Raw genomic sequence first — 19,723 nt, 5'->3', positions numbered from 1 at the left:
TAGACTGTTGTCTGTATATGTCCCTGTGTGTGGACTGTTGTCTGTACATGTCCCTGTGTGTGGACTGTTGTCTGTATATGTCCCTGTGTGTGGACTGTTGTCTGTATATGTCCCTGTGTGTAGACTGTTGTCTGTATGTGTCCCTGTGTGTAGACTGTTGTCTGTATATGTCCCTGTGTGTAGACTGTTGTCTGTATATGTCCCTGTGTGTGGACTGTTGTCTGTATATGTCCCTGTGTGTAGACTGTTGTCTGTATATGTCCCTGTGTGTAGACTGTTGTCTGTATGTGTCCCTGTGTGTGGACTGTTGTCTGTACATGTCCCTGTGTGTAGACTGTTGTCTGTATATGTCCCTGTGTGTAGACTGTTGTCTGTATATGTCCCTGTGTGTAGACTGTTGTCTGTATATGTCCCTGTGTGTAGACTGTTGTCTGTATGTGTCCCTGTGTGTGGACTGTTGTCTGTATATGTCCCTGTGTGTAGACTGTTGTCTGTATATGTCCCTGTGTGTAGACTGTTGTCTGTACATGTCCCTGTGTGTAGACTATTGTCTGTACATGTCCCTGTGTGTAGACTGTTGTCTGTATATGTCCCTGTGTGTAGACTGTTGTCTGTATATGTCCCTGTGTGTAGACTGTTGTCTGTATGTGTCCCTGTGTGTAGACTGTTGTCTGTATATGTGTCCCTGTGTGTAGACTGTTGTCTGTATGTGTCCCTGTGTGTAGACTGTTGTCTGTACATGTCCCTGTGTGTGGACCTTTGTCTGTACATGTCCCTGTGTGTAGACTGTTGTCTGTATTTGTCCCTGTGTGTAGACTGTTGTCTGTACATGTCCCTGTGTGTAGACTGTTGTCTGTATTTGTCCCTGTGTGTAGACTGTTGTCTGTACATGTCCCTGTGTGTGGACTGTTGTCTGTATATGTCCCTGTGTGTAGACTGTTGTCTGTACATGTCCCTGTGTGTAGACTGTTGTCTGTATATGTCCCTGTGTGTAGACTGTTGTCTGTATATGTCCCTGTGTGTAGACTGTTGTCTGTATGTGTCCCTGTGTGTGGACTGTTGTCTGTATATGTCCCTGTGTGTGTAGACTGTTGTCTGTATATGTCCCTGTGTGTAGACTGTTGTCTGTATATGTCCCTGTGTGTAGACTGTTGTCTGTATATGTCCCTGTGTGTAGACTGTTGTCTGTATGTGTCCCTGTGTGTAGACTGTTGTCTGTATATGTCCCTGTGTGTGGACCTTTGTCTGTACATGTCCCTGTGTGTAGACTGTTGTCTGTATATGTCCCTGTGTTGTCTGTACATGTCCCTGTGTGTAGACTGTTGTCTGTATTTGTCCCTGTGTGTAGACTGTTGTCTGTATGTGTCCCTGTGTGTAGACTGTTGTCTGTATATGTCCCTGTGTGTGGACCTTTGTCTGTACATGTCCCTGTGTGTAGACTGTTGTCTGTATATGTCCCTGTGTGTAGACTGTTGTCTGTATATGTCCCTGTGTGTAGACTGTTGTCTGTATTTGTCCCTGTGTGTAGACTGTTGTCTGTATATGTCCCTGTGTGTAGACTGTTGTCTGTATATGTCCCTGTGTGTAGACTGTTGTCTGTATATGTCCCTGTGTGTAGACTGTTGTCTGTATGTGTGTACTGTTGTCTGTATATGTCCCTGTGTGTGAATTGTTGTTTGTACCCTGTGTGTAGACTGTTGTCTGTATATGTCCCTGTGTGTAAACTGTTGTTTGTATATGTTGTCTGTATATGTCCCTGTGTGTAAGACTGTTGTCTGTATATGTCCCTGTGTGTAGACTGTTGTCTGTATATGTCCCTGTGTGTAGACTGTTGTCTGTATATGTCCCTGTGTGTGAATTGTTGTTTGTATATATCCCTGTGTGTAGACTGTTGTTTGTATATATCCCTGTGTGTTGACTGTTCAGAGAATTTATACTGCACTGACGTCTCAACACATGATGGTAACCAGGCAACGACCAATGACATGACTATTGTGGATGTCAGACATTATAGCATAGGTATATTTCACAAAACAAACAGTGAACGTAGAGAAATATGTCATAGATCAGGAAATTAATGACAGCGACAGTTTACTGTGTCTGGCCCGGACAAAAGTATCTCTCGAAAACTAATGGTCGTTTTTATTGTTTATTTGTTGATTTCAGAAAGGCATTTGATTCCATTAATCGTAAATTATTGTGGTTCTCAGTTTTAAGTAAAGGTATACATGGTAAAATATTTACAGTATTATTGGACATGTACTCTAAAGTTAAATCTGCTGTTAAACTGTCAAATAGTTCCATATCTCATTATTTTGATACTTTAAGTGGCCTAAAACAGGGGTGTATTTTAAGTCCTTTGCTGTTCTCTCTTTTTGTTGTTGAGTTGGAAACTATGTTACAGGAATCGAATGTCCGAGGTACATTTGTTGGTCAAGAGTTTCGTGATATTTTATCTTTATTTTATGCTGATGATCTGTGTTTGTTTGATGATAGTGTGATTGGTCTAAAGAGAAAAATATATGTATTGGAGCAGTTTAGTATCAAATGGGGTTTGGATGTCAATTTAGATAAAACTGAAATTTTAGTTTTTAGAAATGGTGTCCAATTAAGGTTTTCTGAAAAATGGATGCTTGGCAATAAAACTAAATTTATTCAGACATCAACCTATTATAATTATCTTGGGTTAACGTTTTCTAACAGGTTATGTTGGTCAAAGGGTATTGAAGTTCTTGTTCAAAAAGCATCAAAAGCCCTAGTTTCCGTTAAACAATTACAGTGTAAGTTTCAGAATATTTCTCCTTTAGTTTTATTCAAGATATTTGATGCTCAGATTAAGCCAATCTTATTCTATTCTAGTGAAGTGTTTTCGAGTGTTTTCATGTTAAGTTTTGTAAATATGTTATTGGTGTAGGTAGTTATGTCTCTATTGTTTTTGTTTTTTCAATATTTTTATTCATTTCAGTGAAGCATACAGGATGGCATATGAATATCATTTGATGAAATAGTAGACAAGCATTTCAGTGAAGCATACAGGATGGCATATGAATATCATTTGATGAAATAGTAGACAAGCATGACATATGCATCGAGTACTAGGAAGGTGTAGTCCCGAACCCGACACATATTACACTTGATTTTCGTAAAGTATCATCATACAAAAAGTAGTATAGTGAAATATCCGTATTGACATAGCAAACATTTTGATCCAGCCAAAACAATACAATAAATAGCGCATGATACACTTATAGAAATAAGTATTCTAGTTTGAGGATATTATTTCAGTTCCTTCTATGGTAAATATGGTGCAGTGAAATAACTGTGTTAGCATAGCACATATTATAGATGTGTCTATTGTTGCTGCACTTGGTGAATGTGGTAGATAAGGCTTATTTGTTGATGGGCATAAAAGATGTACTCAGTATTGGTTAAAGTTGCTATCAATGCCTAATCATAGATATCTTAAGCAAAGCTATCTTCTTTGTAAATCTGTAGACGACTGTAATCGTGTTACATGGACTTCAAAGGTTAAAGAACCACTAAACTTTGTTTTTTGTTACTCTTTTAACCATTACATATGAAAGATTTGTGGTTAGTCTTATGCGGAACACCAAATTTATTCTTTAAAAACTTGTGGTTAATTAATACCGAGCGATTAAAAGTGGCCAAAAAGTCGCCTGCTTCCCTCTCGCCCGCCAACGAAACCACAGACAGGTTACGTAACTCTGTCGCCAGAGCACTGCAGTGACGTCATATGAGGAACGATTTTCAGTTAGTTGTATAGAAAATGTGTAGCACGCTCATCATTTTGATGATTTCTCGACATCAACGACGACATGCCGAATCGTTGCTTTGTCGTCAATTGCTCCTAGGGGTCGGGCGATGGTGTCCCCATGCACAGATTTCCACAGGACCCCGCAGTTCGTGCTAAATGGGTTATGTTTGTGAGTGCGAAGCGAGCGTTGTGGAAGCCTGAAACGATATCTTACTTGTGTTCAGATCGCTTCACGGAAGTTAAAGATGCAAAACTACTTACTAGTTGCAGTAAAATATGCATATGATTGATGACCATAAAGATTTTCTATGACACAACTTGTAACATAACGATTTCTTCCTCGGAAGTGAGGTTGTGGTCGAAGTAACAATAATATTGTAAGTAGTATTATATTGACACCCACCTTGCTGCCACGAGAGAAATTGTTATGATATACGCTATGTTATGCAAAATCCTATTGGCCATCAATAAAATACATATTTTACTACCAGTAGAAAGTAGTTTTGATTTTGTAACTCGGTGAAAACAAACCTAAATACCATTTATCCTCAGACTGGCGGATGTTCCCGACAGGGCGCCGCCATTTTTAAAATAAAAAATCTGTTAGAATTAATGAGATTATAGTTTGTTTTCATCAAGTTAGAAAATCAAGACTACTTTCTACTCGTTGTTAAATATGTATTGGAATCATAACCAAACGGATTTTGCATGACACAACTTATAACATAACGATTTCTTCCACGGAAGCGAGGTGGGGCTCGAAGTCACAATACTGCGCGATAAATTTCTTGCTACATTCCCATGGTTAATGTCCACTCACCAGTATGTAGATACTAGTCAATGTGCGTCTTTATATTTGGTCTTATAATCCTAATTAGTTTATTATCACATTTGTATGCATTTTGAAACTAAATAAAAAGCAGACGATCTGCTGATACTTATAGTGAATTTATAACAGAACTGTAATATCTAGACATTTTATAGTTTGCCAATGTGAATCATAATTCGCACACACACCCTAGTACATGTTGTCTGTCTCATTACACTTCACGGCGAAAACAATGATTCTGTTGAATGCTACGACAAATGAATAAAAACAAAATGCAAATATTAAAATTAAAACAGATTAAAGTTATAGGAACAATATCAGGCCATTACCTTGTTCGAGGAATGTATCCACCAATATCCACAAAACTGTTCCAAATGATGTGTCTTTTAACAGTTTAATATACGAAAAAGTGATAAATCTTTTCAGGTATTGGTGTAAAGTCTCATTGGTCACCCAAGATAGCACACCTGGCAACTAATTGCATAATGTCCGCCTTTCTTTAAAAACAGTAATTTAGTTAGCCAATAATGGGCAATCAATCAATGTATTGCCGGTTAATCCTTTGAAAGAAGGACGTTGTTTTTACGCAGACACCGACACGGCAGAGTGTATTCAGTATAGATTAGTAAATCTACATACATAAACACTACCTTTTGACAATTCCGCTGTGTAAGATAAAAGTAATTAATCAATCAGCGTGTTATCGGTTAATCCTTTGATCGATGTTTATAATGTTGAATATTTACTCCAGACACAAGAAATGCCAAATGGGAACCTTTGTCGGGTAATCTAAGTGTGTTACCACTAATTATACCTGTTATAAATTCATTAACTGACCATCAAGTGAATGATGACAAATAACATGTGTCGGTTTATACCACCTAACACGGGTTACAACGAGGGAGTATTAATTGCTGTATTGCATGTGAAAACTTATTGGCCGACACTGTTTTGAGAATACAAACAGATTTTTACATGACATGATTAAATATCGAGGTAAAAAAACACAGAAATGGGATCAATTTGGATCAGTCATTATACAAATAGGGCCTAACGACACCAATCGATTTTGACAGAATCGTCTATGAAAACAAGTTGTAACTCGGAAACTAGGCAAAGCAGGAGACAAAATTAAATGACAGTAGATTGTGAGAACATATAGCTTTCATTTTCCACAACAATTGTCACGATTTCAGGTTTATACAAGCCTGTAAACACGATAATTTACCCCCTAAAATGTAGATGAATTCTCCATCGGCTCTCAAAGCTATTCCTCATATGACGTCACAGAGGCGCGCCGCTCTGATTGGTTGAAATTTCGTTCGCTGGTGAGAATTGTGCACTGTTGTCAAAAAGGTCGATTTAAGTCAATTAAAGGTCGAAATGAGTAGTTTTAATGACGGGGTTTCATTTATAACGATGCCAGTTAGTGATTTATGTATTTGTACCCCCTAGGGTTACTTTTCTCTTATGGTTTTGGATTTGTTTGGATCTCTCAGGAAGTTGGTAATTGTTCTTTTTTGCTTAGTAAGTTTGTGCAATGAGTTAAAGATTGCCACCAGCAAGTTTGTGAATCAAATAAGTTATGTTTCTATCAAGAATATAAATTTCTATTGACAGTTGAATATTATTTATTCACTCTAAAGGATCGCGAATATAGAAGGCTTTTTTTTGGCTGAGATCTGGGGAATTGCCTAAATGGTGGTAGGCGTTGGGGTATTGTTCGTGATGAACGATTTTTTAACTCATGTATGAATGGATGTTTAGAAGATGAATACCATTTTCTTTTAATATGTAAAGTTTATTCCATTTTAAGACAAAAGTATATACCTGAAAATTTCTGGAAACATCCTTCTATTTATAAATTTAATGTGTTATTAAGTATTGATAAAGTGAATATCCTAATTAACTTAGCAAAATTTGTAAAAGAAGCTTTAGGTTAAGAAGTGCTTAAAAGGTGTATCTAACCATTTTCTCACTATCGTTATTATTTTGGGAGTTTTTGTACTTGGGCCTATGGCCTTTATACGTAATAAAAGTTTGAATTGATAGATTTAGTTCTGAATGATGCGTTTAGTATCGAATGATACATTCAGAACTGAATGATGCGTTTAGAGCTTCCATATTCTCCCCAGCAGAAAGAGGAGAGTGACGATAATTTGTCAGTTTGATATTCCCAGATTCCGTTATTACAAGGCTCCATGAGCATCGATCCAGCCCGTGACAGTAGGGTGACACATCAAGTCACCATGTTGGCCACCTGACCCACCCCATGAGAGTAGGGTGACATATCAAGTCACCATGTTGGCCACCTGATACACGCTGTGAAAGAAGGGTGACACATCAAGTCACCATATCATGTTGGCCACCTGATCCACGCCGCGTTGTTAAGAAGACAAATCAAGTCACCATGTTGGCCACATGATCCACGCCGGCCAAGTACTGGCCCAGTACAGACAGTGCACTTCCTGTGAATTGCGGAGGATTATCTCAGGACCATGTCGTCTGCTCAAGAGAGGTGGCTAAAGGGTGTGACATTTTCCACATTTCTGAACGTAAATTGACTAAATATAACACTAAAAACTAACCGGATTTGTTGTGAATCACTTATAGAGACTGCCTTTTCAACTAAGGTTAAGTGTTGAGCTAAATTTTGAACAATAACATGCAGTATGAATTTCGCTGGAACAAAGGCATTTTGAAACATTCAGTAAGTATGTCATGTTGTTAGATCAAGGAAAACCTGTTGACATGCCTCATTCAAAGCATAAATTCGATATATGGTATTATTTAATAATCATGTAATACTGTCATCCAGAAAAGTTACATGATAGGTGACATGCTGATGTCATCCAGGGGGTTACATAATAGATGACATGCCGATGGAATTCAGACAAGTTACATAATAGGTGACATGCTGATGTCATCCAGGGGGTTACATAATAGGTGACATGCCGATGTCATCCAGGGGGTTACATAATAGGTGACATGCCGATGGAATTCAGACAAGTTACATGATAGGTGACATGCCGATGTCATCCAGGGGGTTACATAATAGGTGACATGCCGATGTCAACCAGGGGGTTACATAATAGGTGACATGCCGATGTCATCCAGGGGGTTACATAATAGGTGACATGCCGATGTCATCCAGGGTTACATGATAGGTGACATGCCGATGTCATCCAGGGGGTTACATAATAGGTGACATGCCGATGGAATTCAGACAAGTTACATGATAGGTGACATGCCGATGTTATCCAGGGGGTTACATAATAGGTGACATGCCGATGTCATCCAGGGGGTTACATGATAGGTGACATGCCGATATCATCCAGGGGGTTACATAATAGGTGATATGCCGATGTCATCCAGGGGGTTACATAATAGGTGACATGCCGATGTCAACCAGGGGGTTACATAATAGGTGACATGCCGATGTCATCAAGGGGGTTACATAATAGATGACATGCCGATGGAATTCAGACAAGTTACATGATAGGTGACATGCCGATGTCATCAGGGGTTACATAATAGATGACATGCCGATGTCATCCAGGGGTTATAATAGATGACATGCCGATGTCATCCAGGGGTGCCGATGTGACATCCAGGGGTTACATAATAGATGACATGCCGATGTCATCAAGGGAGTTACATAATAGATGACATTCCGATGGAATTCAGACATGTTACATGATAGGTGACATGCCGATGTCATCCAGACAAGTTACATAATAGGTGACATGCCGATGTCATCCAGACAAGTTACATAATAGGTGACATGCCGATATCATCCAGGGGGTTACATAATAGGTGACATGCCGATGGAATTCAGACAAGTTACATGATAGGTGACATGCCGATATCATCCAGGGGGTTACATAATAGATGACATGCCGATGAAATTCAGACAAGTTACATGATAGGTGACAAGCCGATGTCATCCAGGGGGTTACATGATAGATGATATGTCGATGGAATTCAGACAAGTTGCATGATAGGTGACATGCCGATGTCATCCAGGGTGTTACATAATACATGACATGCCGATGTCATCCCGGGGGTTACATAATAGGTGACATGCCGATGGAATTCAGACAAGTTACATGATAGGTGACATGCCGATATCATCCAGGGGGTTACACAATAGGTGACATGCCGATGGAATTCAGACAAGTTACATGATAGGTGACATGCCGATATCATCCAGGGGGTTACATAATAGATGACATGCCGATGGAATTCAGACAAGGTACATGATAGGTGACATGCCGATGTCATCCAGGGTGTTACATAATAGATGACATGCCGATGTCATCCCGGGGGTTACATAATAGGTGACATGCCGGTGGAATTCAGACAAGTTACATGATAGGTGACATGCCGATATCATCCAGGGGGTTACATAATAGGTGACATGCCGATATCATCCATGGGGTTACAAAATAGGTGACATGCCGATATCATCCAGGAGGTTACATAATAGGTGACATGCCGATGTCATCCCGGGGGTTACATGATAGATGACATGCCGATGTCATCCCGGGGGTTACATAATAGGTGACATGCCGATGGAATTCAGACAAGTTACATGATAGGTGACATGCCGATGTCATCCAGGGTGTTACATGATAGATGACATGCCGATGTCATCCCGGGGGTTACATTATAGGTGACATGCCGATGGAATTCAGACAAGTTACATGATAGGTGACATGCCGATGTTATCCCGGGGGTTACATGATAGGTGACATGCCGATGGAATTCAGACAAGTTACATGATAGGTGACATGCCGATGTCATCCAGGGGTTACATAATAGGTGACATGCCGATGTCATCCAGAAAAGTTACATGATAGGTGACATGCCGATGTTATCCAGGGGGTTACATGATAGGTGACATGCCGATGGAATCCAGACAAGTTACATGATAGGTGACATGCCGATGGAATTCAGACAAGTTGCATGATAGGTGACATGCCGATGTCATCCAGGGGGTTACATAATAGATGACATGCCGATGGAATTCAGACAAGTTACATGATAGGCGACATGCCGATGTTATCCAGGGGGTTACATGATAGGTGACATGCCGATGGAATTCAGACAAGTTACATGATAGGCGACATGCCGATGGAATCCAGGGGTTACATAATAGGTGACATGCCGATGTCATCCAGAAAAGTGACATGATAGGTGACATGTTGATGTTATCCAGGGGGTTACATGATAGGTGACATGCCGATGGAATTCAGACAAGTTACATGATAGGTGACATGCCGATATCATCCAGGGGTTACATAATAGGTGACATGCCGATATCATCCAGGGGGTTACAAAATAGGTGACATGCCGATATCATCCAGGAGGTTACATAATAGGTGACATGCCGATGTCATCCAGGGGGTTACATGATAGATGACATGCCGATGTCATCCAGGGGTTACATAATAGGTGACATGCCGATGGAATCCAGACAAGTTACATGATAGGTGACATGCCGATGTCATCCAGGGTTACATAATAGATGACATGCCGATGGAATTCAGACATGTTACATGATAGGTGACATGCCGATGTCATCCAGACAAGTTACATAATAGGTGACATGCCGATGTCATCCAGAAAAGTTACATGATAGGTGACATGCCGATGTCATCCAGGGGGTTACATAATAGGTGACATGCCGATGGAATTCAGACAAGTTACATGATAGGTGACATGCCGATATCATCCAGGGTTACATAATAGGTGACATGCCGATGAAATCCAGACAAGTTACATGATAGGTGACATGCCGATGTCATCCAGGGGTTACATGATAGATGATATGCCGATGGAATTCAGACAAGTTACATGATAGGTGACATGCCGATGTCATCCAGGGTGTTACATAATAGATGACATGCCGATGTCATCCCGGGGTTATAATAGGTGACATGCCGATGGAATTCAGACAAGTTATATGATAGGTGACATGCCGATATCATCCAGGGGGTTATAATAGGTGACATGCCGATATCATCCAGGGGTTACAAAAATAGGTGACATGCCGATATCATCCAGGAGGTTACATAATAGGTGACATGCCGATGTCATCCAGGGGGTTACATGATAGGTGACATGCCGATGTCATCCAGGGGTTACATAATAGGTGACATGCCGATGGAATCCAGACAAGTTACATGATAGGTGACATGCCGATGTCATCCAGGGTGTTACATGAATAGAGATGACATGCCGATGTCATCCAGGGGTTACATGATAGGTGACATGCCGATGGAATCCAGACAAGTTACATGACGATAGGTGACATGATGTTATCCAGGGGTTTACATGATAGGTGACATGCCGATGTCATCCAGACAAGTTACATGATAGGTGACATGCCGATGTCATCCAGGGTTACATAATAGGTGATAATGCCGATGCCGATGGAATCAGGGGTTACATAATAGGTGACATGCCGATGTCATCCAGGGGTTACATGATAGGTGACATGCCGATGGAATCCAGGGTTACATGATAGGTGACATGCCGATGGAATTCAGACAAGTTACATGATAGGTGACATGCCGATGTCATCCAGGGGTTACATAATAGATGATAGATGACAGACATTACATGATGGAATCATCAGGGGTTACATGATAGGTTATGCCGATGGAATTCAGACAAGTTACATGATATGACATGCCGATGTCATCCAGGGGGTTACATGATAGATGACATGCCGATGTCATCCAGGGGGTTACATAATAGGTGACATGCCGATGGAATTCAGACAAGTTACATGATAGGTGACATGCCGATGTTATCCAGGGGGTTACATAATAGGTGACATGCCGATGGAATTCAGACAAGTTACATGATAGGTGACATGCCGATGGAATCCAGGGGTTACATAATAGGTGACATGCCGATGTCATCCAGAAAAGTTACATGATAGGTGACATGCCGATGTTATCCAGGGGGTTACATAATAGATGACATGCCGATGTCATCCCGGGGGTTACATAATAGGTGACATGCCGGTGGAATTCAGACAAGTTACATGATAGGTGACATGCCGATATCATCCAGGGGTTACATAATAGGTGACATGCCGATATCATCCAGGGGGTTACAAAATAGGTGACATGCCGATATCATCCAGGAGGTTACATAATAGGTGACATGCCGATGTCATCCAGGGTTTACATGATAGATGACATGCCGATGTCATCCCGGGTTACATAATAGGTGACATGCCGATGGAATTCAGACAAGTTACATGATAGGTGACATGCCGATGTCATCCAGGGTTTACATGATAGATGACATGCCGATGTCATCCCGGGGTTACATTATAGGTGACATGCCGATGGAATTCAGACAAGTTACATGATAGGTGACATGCCGATGTTATCCCGGGGTTACATGATAGGTGACATGCCGATGGAATTCAGACAAGTTACATGATAGGTGACATGCCGATGTCATCCAGGGTTACATAATAGGTGACATGCCGATGTCATCCAGAAAAGTTACATGATAGGTGACATGCCGATGTTATCCAGGGTTACATGATAGGTGACATGCCGATGGAATCAGACAAGTTACATGATAGGTGACATGCCGATGGAATCCAGACAAGGGTTACATGATAGGTGACATGCCGATGTCATCCAGGGTTACATAATAGATGACATGCCGATGGAATTCAGACAAGTTACATGATAGGCGACATGCCGATGTTATCCAGGGGGTTACATGATAGGTGACATGCCGATGGAATTCAGACAAGTTACATGATAGGCGACATGCCGATGGAATCCAGGGGTTACATAATAGGTGACATGCCGATGTCATCCAGAAAAGTGACATGATAGGTGACATGTTGATGTTATCCAGGGGGTTACATGATAGGTGACATGCCGATGGAATTCAGACAAGTTACATTATAGGTGACATGCCGATATCATCCAGGGGGTTACATAATAGGTGACATGCCGATATCATCCAGGGGGTTACAAAATAGGTGACATGCCGATATCATCCAGGAGGTTACATAATAGGTGACATGCCGATGTCATCCAGGGTGTTACATGATAGATGACATGCCGATGTCATCCCGGGGGTTACATAATAGGTGACATGCCGATGGAATTCAGACAAGTTACATGATAGGTGACATGCCGATGTTATCCAGGGGGTTACATAATAGGTGACATGCCGATGGAATTCAGACAAGTTACATGATAGGCGACATGCCGATGGAATCCAGGGGTTACATAATAGGTGACATGCCGATGTCATCCAGAAAAGTGACATGATAGGTGACATGTTGATGTTATCCAGGGGGTTACATGATAGGTGACATGCCGATGGAATTCAGACAAGTTACATGATAGGTGACATGCCGATGTCATCCAGGGGTTACATAATAGGTGACATGCCGATGTCATCCAGAAAAGTTACATGATAGGTGACATGCCGATGTTATCCAGGGGGTTACATGATAGGTGACATTCCGATGGAATCAGACAAGTTGATAGATGATAGGATGAATTCAGACAAGTTGCATGATAGGTGACATGCCGATGTCATCCAGGGGGTTACATGATAGATGACATGCCGATGTCATCCAGGGGGTTACATAATAGGTGACATGCCGATGGAATTCAGACAAGTTACATGATAGGTGACATGCCGATGTTATCCAGGGGGTTACATGATAGGTGACATGCCGATGGAATTCAGACAAGTTACATGATAGGCGACATGCCGATGGAATCCAGGGGTTACATAATAGGTGACATGCCGATGTCATCCAGAAAAGTTACATGATAGGTGACATGCCGATGTTATCCAGGGGGTTACATGATAGGTGACATGCCGATGGAATCCAGACAAGTTACATGATAGGTGACATGCCGATGTCATCCCGGAGGTTACATGATAGATGACATGCCGATGACATCCAGGGGTTACATAATAGGTGACATGCCGATGGAATCCAGGGGGCTGAATAATGGGTTACATGCTGATGTCATCCAGACAAGTTACATAATAGGTGACATGCCGATGGAATTCAGACAAGTTACATAATAGATGACATGCCGATGGAATCCAGAAAAGTTACATAATAGGTGATATGCCGATATCATCCAGGGGGTTACATAATAGCTGACATGCCGATGGAATTCAGACAAGTTACATGATAGGTGACATGCCGATATCATCCAGGAGGTTACATAATAGATGACATGCCGATGGAATTCAGACAAGTTACATGATAGGTGTCTGACATGCCGATGTCATCCAGGGGGTTACATAATAGGTGACATGCCGATATCATCCAGGGGGTTACATGATAGGTGACATGCCGATGGAATTCAGACAAGTTACATAATAGGTGACATGCCGATGTCATCCCGGGGGTTACATGATAGATGACATGCCGATGGAATCCAGGAGGTTGAATAATGGGTTACATGCCGATGTCATCCAGACAAGTTACATAATAGGTGACATGCCGATGGAATCCAGACAAGTTACATAATAGATGACATGCCGATGTGATCCAGGGGGTTACATGATAGGTGACTTGCCGATGGAATCCATAAACAAACAATTCAATCGAAGAACGATTTAGTTTAATTCGAAAACATATGGAATGATACAGTCCACAACAAACATGATTGAAGACAGCAGGGAAATGTTGCTGACGTTATTTACATGATGTTACTTTCTCCTGTAAAAAACTTCAAGTTGGAGGGGAAATGGTTCCCAGAAGTAGATCGCCGCACAAATCTTACAAGGCATATTTTAACATCTTATCAAGACGAAATGAAAATAAAAATAATTTGATGATTTCTTTATACATCGTTTATTCACACTCAGTAGTACATGAGTTTCATTGCGCTAAGTTGCAGTCATTTCATCTCTGACATGAGTCCCGTTGTCTGGTTTATGTTTATCTATTGTTTGTATAGTCACTCGAACTGTAAAATGGAACACTGAATTGTATATGGCAGATGTGTACTCTTGAAACCACAATGAAGCTGTTTTTCAAACAGTCTAGCAATAATCGATTTAGGATTAGGTGTCTTCCCCTTAAGACGACATTTGGTATTACAGTGAAAATTCTTTGATGTTTCGCCGAGGTAGACTCATGTTGTTTTAATGGATTAGTGAGGTGGGTTATACTATAAACTGAACTGCATAACGAAATCGGTGTTCATTTTCATGATATCAACTCACATTGTAATATGAACATGATATCAACTCACTGGTTGTTGATTTCCATTGGTATCAACTCACTGCTTATTGACTGACATTGATTGATTTCAGCTCACTGCTTATTGACTGACATTGATTGATTTCAACTCACGACTAACTGATTGCCTTTGACACTGATTTTAAATCACTAATTATTTGTTTGCTTATTGATTGACATTGATTTATTTCAACTCACTACTACTGATTGCCTTTGACACTGATTTTAATTCACTATATTATTTGTTGATATTTACTCACTAGTTATTATGGGTATATATCCTGCTTATCCGCAATCCAATGCATCACTTTCGAAATGGCACATCAGCAGTTAGAGTGCAAGTTCATTCCAACTTCACGTGGAGGAAGGTGTCTCTGTATAGATAGGATACATGTTTAGAGTGAGCCGCAAACACAATGCTGCATCGCGGATATCATGGATGTGCCTAGATAAGAACTGCACTTAAACTATTTCTACAGTTGAATGATGACATTCAAATGTATATAAATTATTTGTTATCGATAAACTTGTCACGGATAAAAATGTCATGTATTTTAAGGGGTGTAAATAATGGTTCGTGGGAGTATTTCATTTATTTACCGGTTAACAATTTAGTATCATCCATCTGCTTAAAATCACACAGAACCTCCGTTGTTCTCCAGAGGCAGTCGACTTGAAAATCCTTGCATGCTCCACTGATTTGTTGTTTTAAACATCACAGTTGTCGACTTCCCGGGAATGAACTAACAGAACGAATCTTCCATAGGTAGTAGGCAAGTGGTGAGTGTTTAGGTCAAGGGTTCTGATTACAATATTATAATGTTGTGAACTGATACAGGGATGCATGTATATACATATTGTATAAAACTTGAAATGTTTCACTTCTTCAAATCCTGCATTATGTTGTGTAATAACGTAATGCGGGTAGAAAACATGTGTTCTAGACAGCAGTAATAAACGATCCCGACAAATACCATCCTGTGTAAATACTCGTAATGGCTAATTATTTGGGAGAGTGTGTATTTGACCGTCCTTTCACCTGTATCAGATAATTTATGAGACACCTGCGTGTGGGCCACTTCTTGTTTATTCTAGGTAATTAGCAATCAGTGTGATCAACTGATCTGGATCTAATCTTGTTGGGTTTGGGGTATTTGCATCAGAATGACAATAACTGATTCATGATCAGGAAACTAAAACTATATACACTTCTGTTATTACCTCAAAGACCGGTTTGAGGAATTTAAGCAATTCATATCATCATGACATAAGATGTTTTGGTTCAGTTCTGTGTTGGACCTATTCGATACACTATGTTTCAGGTGTACGAGGTCAGATAAAGTAGGTTGTATATATATATACAAATTATACAACAACGTCATGAACAGCAATTATGATTGTATGTTTCATTGGCATTCTAGCATGCGGCTTCTTAATAGCAACTTCTTGTTCTTTGCATAAAGCAACGTGTGACGAGCGCTGTGAATGTAGTGACTGACGAAGGGTACTACATACCATAGCCTACGAAGAGCTGACCAAGCTATAGACTTCAATCAGCACCTGTTTTTTATGACTGTTTTTACAACTTAATCCGTCCTGCTTATCGGCTTCATGGCTGTGCTATTTATTGTTCTTACTTCCCACCTGGCCTCGTCCAATTATCTACCCCTTGTTATTCAAGTACACGATGTTTGTCACAGCATTCGATCATTCTAATCACTTGGTTTTTGTCACCGTTAGCTTGAACATGGTGTGAGAACCTACACAGAAACGTTGTTCTTTGCAATTAACAAGAAGTTGCTATCAAAAAGACCGTATGCTTTTATTAGCAATTTTGCTGTCGCATTCCTGGGAAATTAGAGACAATTGTGAATGTCGAGTCACCACTGATTTTTTGAAATGATGTTAGTCACCCAGGGGATTCCTACAAAATATCGTGTTAAATTGTTGAAAATATACCAGTCCTAATGATTCATTCATCCACATCTCTTGTTTACCTAACACTGCCGTTGCAATAAACAACCTATACATTGGATCAGTAAAAGAGCAAAACTTGCTTATGAAAATATCTCTTCAGGTAATGTGTTGAAACGGCTGGTTTGTGCACATAGATAGTGCTAAACATAATGTACCATTGCACAAATGAAATGCATAAAGTCAGTATTTTGAAGTCAGTGGTCCAACAAACTATAATGTCTACGTTCTATCGAAAAGGTATCAAAATTTTCTTAGATAAAATGGTGAATGAAACTTGATGAATACGTTTGGAAAGAGCTACGATATATACCTGCAAAACGCAGAGGTTGTTCGAGATTTATACAGTATTGTGATTTAAACAGTATTTTTAAAAAATTCCATTAATGTTTACATTTTTCATAATACACGACATAACAAAATGGAAATAGGATTATGGCCTATGTCAATGCTTCTCCGCATATAGTTCGTTATTATTTTGACTTAATTCTATGGAGCAGACATTAGGACATTAATGAATGAATCAAAACAAAAGAAAATAAAGAAAAGAAAATAAAGAATAAGACACCAAGTGCATTTAATGTTTACAGGTTGTTACTTGAATTCCGTAAAGCGGTTAGTTTCAGTTATATAATTCTGAACGGATTTCTTGTCTAAAGGAGATAAATCGTCATTGCCGTGAAGTATAGTATATATGCTGAGGTGGTTAAGGACAAAGTATCTCCTCGATGAATTTTCACATTGTTTTGTCACTGAACAACACGCTCCATGCTGTTGCTACCGGGATCATAATATATAGATCTTATCTATTTTATGATTTGTGTTGTAATACGAGTGTGAAAGGAAACGATTATTCATACAATAATATCATGAGAAAATATACCAATCACGAATTAAACGCATATGATTTGCACACCACCATATGATTTTAGAGCCTCACGTTAGTGACTTTTCACATTGTTTTGTCACTGAACAACACGCTCCATGCTGTTGCTACCGAGATCATAGTATATAGATCTTATCTATTTTATGATTTGTGTTGTAATACGAGTGTGAAAGGAAACGATTATTCATACAATAATATCATGAGAAAATATACCAATCACGAATTAAACGCATATGATTTGCACACCACCATATGATTTTAGAGCCTCACGTTAGTGACTTACATTCATATCGTTCTTTCAACACATTTTCGCTTCATGGATGACAACGTCTATATTATATAGGATGCGGCGTTTCAGTATAGAGTATTATACCGTTGTCAAGCGAGACTGAGGTGCTGTAGCAGACTTATATATACATCAACATGGATTAAGCAGTTCAAATCCGCGGACACAAGCCCTCCATCAACAGAGATGAAGGATATCTCATCCCATCTGCATACAATGAACTGATAGCAACAACTTAGCAGAGCATTCCAGCCATGTATATTTTCTACCTCTTGGACATTTGACTTCCCCCTGTTGTCACTGCTTTATTACCCTATCCTATAGTTGTTGCTGTTAATCCCTTTGATGCACGCCTACATGTTGTTTTACTTATTCCCTGTAAAGTCTGATCTGTGCAAAGAGTGGGCACCTGCTCCTTTTGATAATTATGATTACCCCCTCTCTAATAGAGTTTTGTCATTTGCAATGAATTATAGTAACCCTTATCGTAGATTACCCAGCAGCATATGTTTGCTTGGACACTGAGCCGTTGCCTACCTTTTCCTGTACCACATAAAACCTGCATGGTATGCTGGTTGATATTGTTATTTGAAATCGGCAGACAATGCACACCTGTTGTTGCTGCAGGACAATGAATATTTCCGATACGACATTGTAAGTACTTGGGGGTGCAGACATATGACTTAAATATGTGTGCGCATGCTGCTTAATATCATATTTGTGTAATACCACAATATACATGGATAAACTATCAAACTATGCATCGTTTAGAAAAAAAGTATTTTGAATACATGAAAGAGAATATTTATAAAGTTATAACTTGTGAAATTTAATTGTGCGGACCCAATGTATGTTTCATTACAAAGTTCTCTGTTAATGTCTTCCTACAATCAACAAAATATCATCATCTGGTGTTTAACTGAACCGATAAAACCTACTGGATAGAACCCAAAAGACGTGTATTGTCCATGCGGCACCACCCGACATTGTTTTGGTGTTTTCCCTTGAGTGACCGCTCTCTGGATTACGCAATCGTTAATTGCTGTGGCCACCAGGGACAACCGAACCGGGACGGTGGCCGCTTGTAGGGACAGCCCCATAAACAACAAATTATCAGGTGTGAAAACAATTAGATTTTCTCGGGTATTGTCACTTTGAACAGTGATACATTGTCGCTTAGGTATTGTTTAACATCTCAGTTCGGTACACTGGTCATGTTGAGCGTGTTGATGGAGGCATTTCTAGGAATATGTAAATGATCAAATATTGTTATTATGTATCTAGTATGTGTCCAAACATATTGAATGCATTTATATTTATAGGAAAAGACTGAGGGTTTTTCATGTTGTTCAGAATATATGCTAATAATAAGCGTTCAATGATTTGAATACATGAATTCATTCACCTAAACTATATACAATGTATATAGAGAGATGATATATATGCCAGGGTAGAGATTGCAAGCGGAGTCTGTACTGGTAGAAACTTATTATATAGAATAACCTATGCAATTGCAATCTCTACCAGTGGAAGCTCCATTCTGATCCTACATATGATTTTTTCATATGTGAAACCATAGTTTGTATCAACAAAATGGTCATGATTAGGACATTATCAATTAATGCAATTTGTATTAAAGTGAGATACATCGATATGGAATTATTTGAATTTCTTTACATTTTCACATATTAAAATAACATGCATAACAA

The sequence above is a fragment of the Haliotis rubra genome, unplaced genomic scaffold (genome assembly GCF_003918875.1).
Source record: "Haliotis rubra isolate DU_JTF1 unplaced genomic scaffold, ASM391887v1 Scf916, whole genome shotgun sequence".
Taxonomy (NCBI): Eukaryota; Metazoa; Mollusca; class Gastropoda; order Lepetellida; family Haliotidae; genus Haliotis; species Haliotis rubra.
The sequence above is the reverse complement of the archived record's forward strand: the minus strand, read 5'-3'. Positions refer to the sequence as shown.